Source organism: Choloepus didactylus, chromosome 4 (assembly GCF_015220235.1).
Source record: "Choloepus didactylus isolate mChoDid1 chromosome 4, mChoDid1.pri, whole genome shotgun sequence".
Classification (NCBI taxonomy): Eukaryota; Metazoa; Chordata; class Mammalia; order Pilosa; family Megalonychidae; genus Choloepus; species Choloepus didactylus.
Window position 1 is genome coordinate 107841161 of NC_051310.1, and position 6274 is coordinate 107847434.

The 6274-nt window shown below is 37.0% G+C and overlaps 1 pseudogene; it reads right to left on the reverse strand.

The window, feature by feature from the left end:
• Positions 1-1657: 1657 nt before the first annotated feature.
• On the reverse strand, positions 1658-3008 carry LOC119531825 (annotated as a pseudogene).
• Positions 3009-6274: the final 3266 nt, after the last annotated feature.

Here is a 6274-nt window from a genome sequence, read left to right on the forward strand (position 1 = left end):
TTTTCCAGATACAAGATCATATCATCTGCAAACAATGACAGTTTTACGTCTTCTTTTCCGATTTGGATGCCTTTTATTTCTTTGTCTTGCTGGATTGCCCTGGCTAGCACTTACAGCACAATGTTGAATAACAGTGGTGACAGCGGGCATCCTTGTCTTGTTCCTGATCTTAGAGGGAAGACTTTCAATCTCTCACCACTAAGTACTATGCTGGCTGTGGGTTTTTCATATATGCTCTTTATCATATTGAGGAAGTTTCCTTCAATTCCTACCTTTTGAAGTGTTTTTATCAAAAATGGATGTTGGATTTTGTCAAATGCTTTTCAGCATCTATTGAGATGATCATTTGATTTTTCCCTTTCGAATTGTTAATGTGTTGTAATACATTGACTGATTTTCTTATGTTGAACCATCCTTGCACGCTTAGAATGAACCCCACTTGGTCATGGTGTATGATTTTTTTAATGTGTCTTTGGATTCGATTTGCAAGTATTTTGTTGAGGATTTCTGCATCTATATTCATTAGGGAGACTGGCCGGTAGTTTTCCTTTTTTGTAGCATCTTTGCCTGGTTTTGGTATTAGATTGATGTTAGCTTCATAAAATGAGTTAGGTAGTGTTCCATTTTCTTCAATGTTTTGAAAGAGTTTGAGTAAGATTGGTGTCAGTTCTTTCTGGAAAGTTTGGTAGAATTCCCCTGTGAAGCCATCTGGCCCTGGGCATTTATTTGTGGGAAGATTTTTGATGACTGATTGGATCTCTTTGCTTGTGATGGGTTGATTGAGGTCTTCTATTTCTTCTCTGGTCAGTCTAGGTTGTTCATATGTTTCCAGGAAATTGTCCATTTCCTCTACATTATCCAGTTTGTTACCATACAGTTGTTCATAGTATCCTCTTTTTTTTTTTTTTTTTTTTTTTATCTGGAGAACTTACTTTTATTCTTATAGTTTTATACTAGGAAGTCAACATTTAACTTAAAAATCCATTACTCACAACTGATTTATAAAAAAATTTTAATCCTTAAAGCGTACATCAACATCCTATGTCTCCAAATTTTATCACTCTCCTTCAAGTCTGAAGAAAATGATTAATTTATCGAGTTGCACAGACAGCACAGTCCCACTGACATAATATTTAGTCTGAAGTCCTACACTAATATCAGAATTAAGGACAGCCAGTATCAAACTGGCCTGAAACCTGATTACGTTCCTGGCTCAGGATATCTGTAGTAAATTTGTAAATCCATACTAAAACACAAAAATAAACTAGGGTGTGTATACCTTATAAAAACTTTTCACAGTAGAGTAAAATTAACATTAAAATTTTACCAAATTTCAACCATATTATGGTGTTTTATCAAATTAACTTTCAAAATGCCTGATTAAACTGTGAATCAATTGCAAATAACTTCAAGTAGGATCTTTTTCTTTTTTAAGTTTGCCCAGCATTTCAAAATGGTTACAGAATATAACTTTTTAAATGTCAAAAGTATGCTATACATATTGCACTTTTCTGCTAAACTGGGCTAGTATCTTCCATGCAAGATATCAAAACTACTGAATAAAATACACTTTTAAATCAATAGGTACTTGATTAATTTCCCTGAAATTATCAACATCATTATCAAAATCTTCCAGGATTTTGTAAGATTTGATTCCTTAAACTATAGTTTAGAAGTTTAAATTAAGGAGGGAAAAAAAAACCCTCATATATTTGACTTCTTATGTTCTTTTTTGGTCCTTCGGTGACCAAAGAGAATTTTAAACAAATTATGCTTTGTGTTTCTTGGATTAATTATAATAAAAAGCTATAACTTCTATTATCCAAATTTAAAAAAAGTATACTAATCAAAAAGCTATTAATTTTGAAATGTCCATGTATGTCTGTCTGTAGGTCCCCTTAGAACCTTTCCAAAGTTTTATAATCAAGAGATTTTAATCAATGTATTAGAATCAATTTAAGCAAAGAAAAAAATATTTTGCAAAAATAAAATCACTTCCAATACGCTTGACAGAAACAAGCTATTCATTTTCATTTGTGTTCCACTGAAGACATTACTGAAATCTGTCCAATGGTTTTTTTTTCCAAGTGATCCACTATGGAATTCTTCGGAATGTTTCAGGATTGGCTGTAACTAGAGTTCTGACTTCCATTTGGACCCTGCTCTCCTTCACTGTTTGGAGGTGGTTTTGGTTTCGGCATCTTACTAAGAATAGTTGCCATCTCTTTTCTCTCATCAAAATTCTTCCACTGCTCATACAGTTTTAAAATAACCCTGATTATTTCCAAAATCTTCTCCATATCCACAGAAAGCTCAGCAAACCACTGTCTGGCATCTTTCTGCTGTACAACACAGGCTACATGTAGGCAAGCTAAAGCTATCATAAAAGGAGGATACAGTAGGCAAAGATCCGTTCTGTAGGTATCATTCACTATTCTCCATGCAAGGGGAAGCAACATGTCTTCTTGGCCCATGTCCTGCACATACTGGAGCAAAGGTCTATAAGGATGATACACTATCAAGCAACAATCCATTAGTTCTAAAAGATAGAATTCACATTCTAATATATGGTTCATCCTGTAAGGAAATTCCTTTGGAAAGGCATATGAAAATCTAGTTTTTAATACAGAAGTAGCAGCAGAAATCAATCTTGTATTTGAGACTACTCCAAATTCCTCTACTTTGGATGCCAAAAATACACACGTAGGAGCCATTAATACAGGATCTATACTTTTCAAAGAATACCTGGCATAAAATCTCTTGAAATAGACTGTAGCAGTGGCAATAACTTGTTGTCTTAATTTAAGATGCTCACCTAATGCTTGGATAACATTTGTAAAAAATATTTGTAATTTCCAATATTCTTCTTCTGAGAGAAACTTTAAGTCCTTTTGGCGCTCCTTCAACAGATCTTGTTTATCCAAAATCCATTGCAAATAGTGGGAGCTCTGCTAGAAGTTCCCAGCCATGGAACACAGCTTGCCCTGATAAAAAAACACCAGCTGGCGGAGCGGCCCACGGAGCGACCATAGACCCAGCCAGCCGAGTAACCGTGTTCCTCTATCTCATAGTATCCTCTTATAATTTTTTTTTAATTTCTTCAGGATCTGCAGTTATGTCACCTTTTTCATTCATTATTTTGTTTATATGGGTCTTCTCTCTTTTTGATTTTGTCAGTCTAGCTAGGGGCTTGTCAGTCTTGTTGATCTTCTCAAAGAACCAACTTTTGGTGATATTTATCCTCTCTATTGTTTTTTTGTTCTCTATGTCATTTATTTCTGCTTTAATCCTTGTTATTTCTTTTCTTCTACTTGGTTTAGGATTGGTTTGCTGTTCATTTTCTAGCTTCTTCAGTTGATCCATTAGTTCTTTGATTTTGGCTCTTTCTTCCTTTTTAATATATGTGTTTAGTGCTATAAATTTCCCCCTTAGCACTGCTTTTGCTGGATCCCATAGGTTTTGGTATGTTGTGTTCTCATTTTCATTCGTCTCTATATATTTAGCAATTTCTCTTGCTATTTCTTCTTTAACCCACTGATTGTTTAGGAGTGTGTTGTTTAACCTCCAGGTATTTGTGAATTTTCTAAGTCTCTGATGGTTATTGACTTCTAATTGTATTCCATTGTGGTCAGAGAATGTGCTTTGAATAATTTCAATGTTCTTAAATTTATTGAGGCTTGTTTTATGTCCCAGCATATGATCTATTCTGGAGAAAGTTCTGTGAGCACCAGAAAAGTATGTGTATCCTGGTGATTTGGGATGTAATGTTCTGTATATGTCTGTTAAATCTAATTCATTTATCAGATGGTTTAGGTTTTCAGTTTCCTTATTGGTCTTCTGTCTGGTTGATCTATCTATAGGAGAGAGTGATATGTTGAAGGCTCCCACAATTATTGTGGAAACATCAATTGCTTCCTTTAGTTTTGCCAGTGTTTCTCTCATGTATTTTGTGGCACCTTGATTGGGTGCATAGACATTTATGATTGTTATTTCTTCTTGTTGAATTGCCCCTTTTATTAGTATGTAGTGGCCTTCTTTGTCTCTCAAAACATCCCTGCATTTAAAGTCTATTTTATCTGAGATTAATATTGCTACACCTGCTTTCTTTTGGCTGTAGTTTGCATGAAATATTTTTTTCCATCCTTTCACTTTCAATTTCTTTGTGTCCCTGTGTCTAAGATGAGTGTCTTGTATGCAACATATTGATGGTTCATTTTTTTTTTATCCATTCTGCGAATCAATTTCTTTTAATTGGGGAGTTTAATCCATTTACATTCAACGTTATAACCATGAAAGCATTTCTTAAATCAGCCATCTTATCCTTTGGTTTATATTTGTCATATATATTTTTCCCCTCTCTCTATTAATATCCTTTATTGTACCCATACTGAATCTCTTTAGTACTGAACCTTTCTCCAAGTCTCTCTGTCCTTTCTTTGTTTCTCTGTCTGTAGGGCTCCCTTTAGTATCTCTAGTAGGGCAGATCTCTTGTTAGCAAATTCTCTCAGCATTTGTTTGTCTGTGAAAAATTTAAGCTCTCCCTCAAATTTGAAGGAGAACTTTGCTGGATAAAGTATTCTTGGTTGGAAATTTTTCTCACTCAGAATTTTAAATATATCGTGCCACTGCCTTCTCACCTCCAGGGTGGCTGCTGAGTAGTCACTACTTAGTCTTAAGCTGTTTCCTTTGTATGTGGTGAATTGCTTTTCTCTTGCTGCTTTCAGAACTTGCTCCTTCTCTTCCGTGTTTGACAGTGTGATCAGAATATGTCTCAGAGTGGGTTTATTTGGATTTATTCTATTTGGAGTTCGCTGATCATTTATGGTTTGTGTATTTATGTTGTTTAGAAGATTTGGGAAGTTTTCTCCAACAATTTCTTTGAATACTCTTCCTAGACCTTTACCCTTTTCTTCCCCTTCTGGAACACCAATGAGTCTTATATTCGGATGTTTTATATTATCTATCATATCCCTGAGGTCCGTTTTGATTTTTTTGATTTTCTTCCCCATTCTTTCTTTTGTGCTTTCATTTTCCATTCTGTCATCTTCCAGGTCACTGACTCGTTGTTCAACTTCCTCTAGTCTTGTACTATGAGTGTCCAGAATCTTTTTAATTTGGTCAACAGTTTCTTTAATTTCCATAAGATCATCTATTTTTTTATTTAGTCTTGCAATGTCTTCTTTATGCTCTTATAGGGTCTTCTTGATATCCTTTGTATCCCATACTATGGTCTCATTGTTCATCTTTAGTTCTTTGAGTAGCTGCTCTAGGTGCTGTGTCTCTTCTGATATTTTGATTTGGGTGCTTGGGCTTGGGTTATCCATATTGTCTGGTTTTTTCATATGCTTTATAATTTTCTGTTGTTTTTGGCCTCTTGGCATTTGCTGAACTTGATAGGGTTCTTTTAGGATTTATGGACCAATTGAAGTCCTTATCTCTAATTTATCAGATCTACAGCTTCGTGGAGTACACTTTCTCTAACTAACCAGCAGGTGGCGTCCACGAGCCACCTGTTCTCCACAAGCCAGTTCTCCCCTGCTTTGCCTTTGTGGTGAGTGAGGGAGTGAGTCTTTTGGGGTCCAATTGGTGTACCAAGCTTGCGTGTGTAGTTGGTGTTGCCTGCCCTGTATATGGGGCATGTTTCTGGGCAGTCGGGGAGGGGGGGTGGCTCTAAAAATCAAATCTCCCTGTTGATCTTGGAGTTTTAAAGCTGCTGCAATAGTCTAATCCTTCAGTTCAGTCCTGCCACAGTTTGTCTCTGCCACTGACCCACAAGTCCTTGGTATTGGCATATGACTCCTGAGACTTGCAAGTGGGTCCCTCTTGCAGGCCGTGCACCCCTGGTCCTCTATTGAGGGATGACTGTGCTATGTCACAGGTGAGTGCCATCCCTCTAGGGCGGTTCTGGGCTGCTGGGCTGTGTAGGCAGGCTCCCAGTCTGCTGAAATGATGGCTGAATGGGGCTTTGTTAATTCACACTGCTCCACCTTCTCAACTCTGGGACAATCAGCTGAAGTTGCAGGGGAGGCTAATGTCCATGCCCAGTTTTCTGGTGTGTGCCTGTTATTTGAAGCACTTCCGTCATACTGGGTTGTCTGGGGCAGCTCTGGGCTATGGGGCTGGCGATGGGCAGGAGTGTTTCCTGTCCAGCAGGATGCTGGCTGTGAGCGGACACCCCCCTTTTCTTGGGAAGTTGTGGTGTTTAGTGAATTTTCTCAGCCACTGAATTATTGCCTTTTGTGTCAGAGCTCTCTTAGTTCTGCTCTTGTCTTGA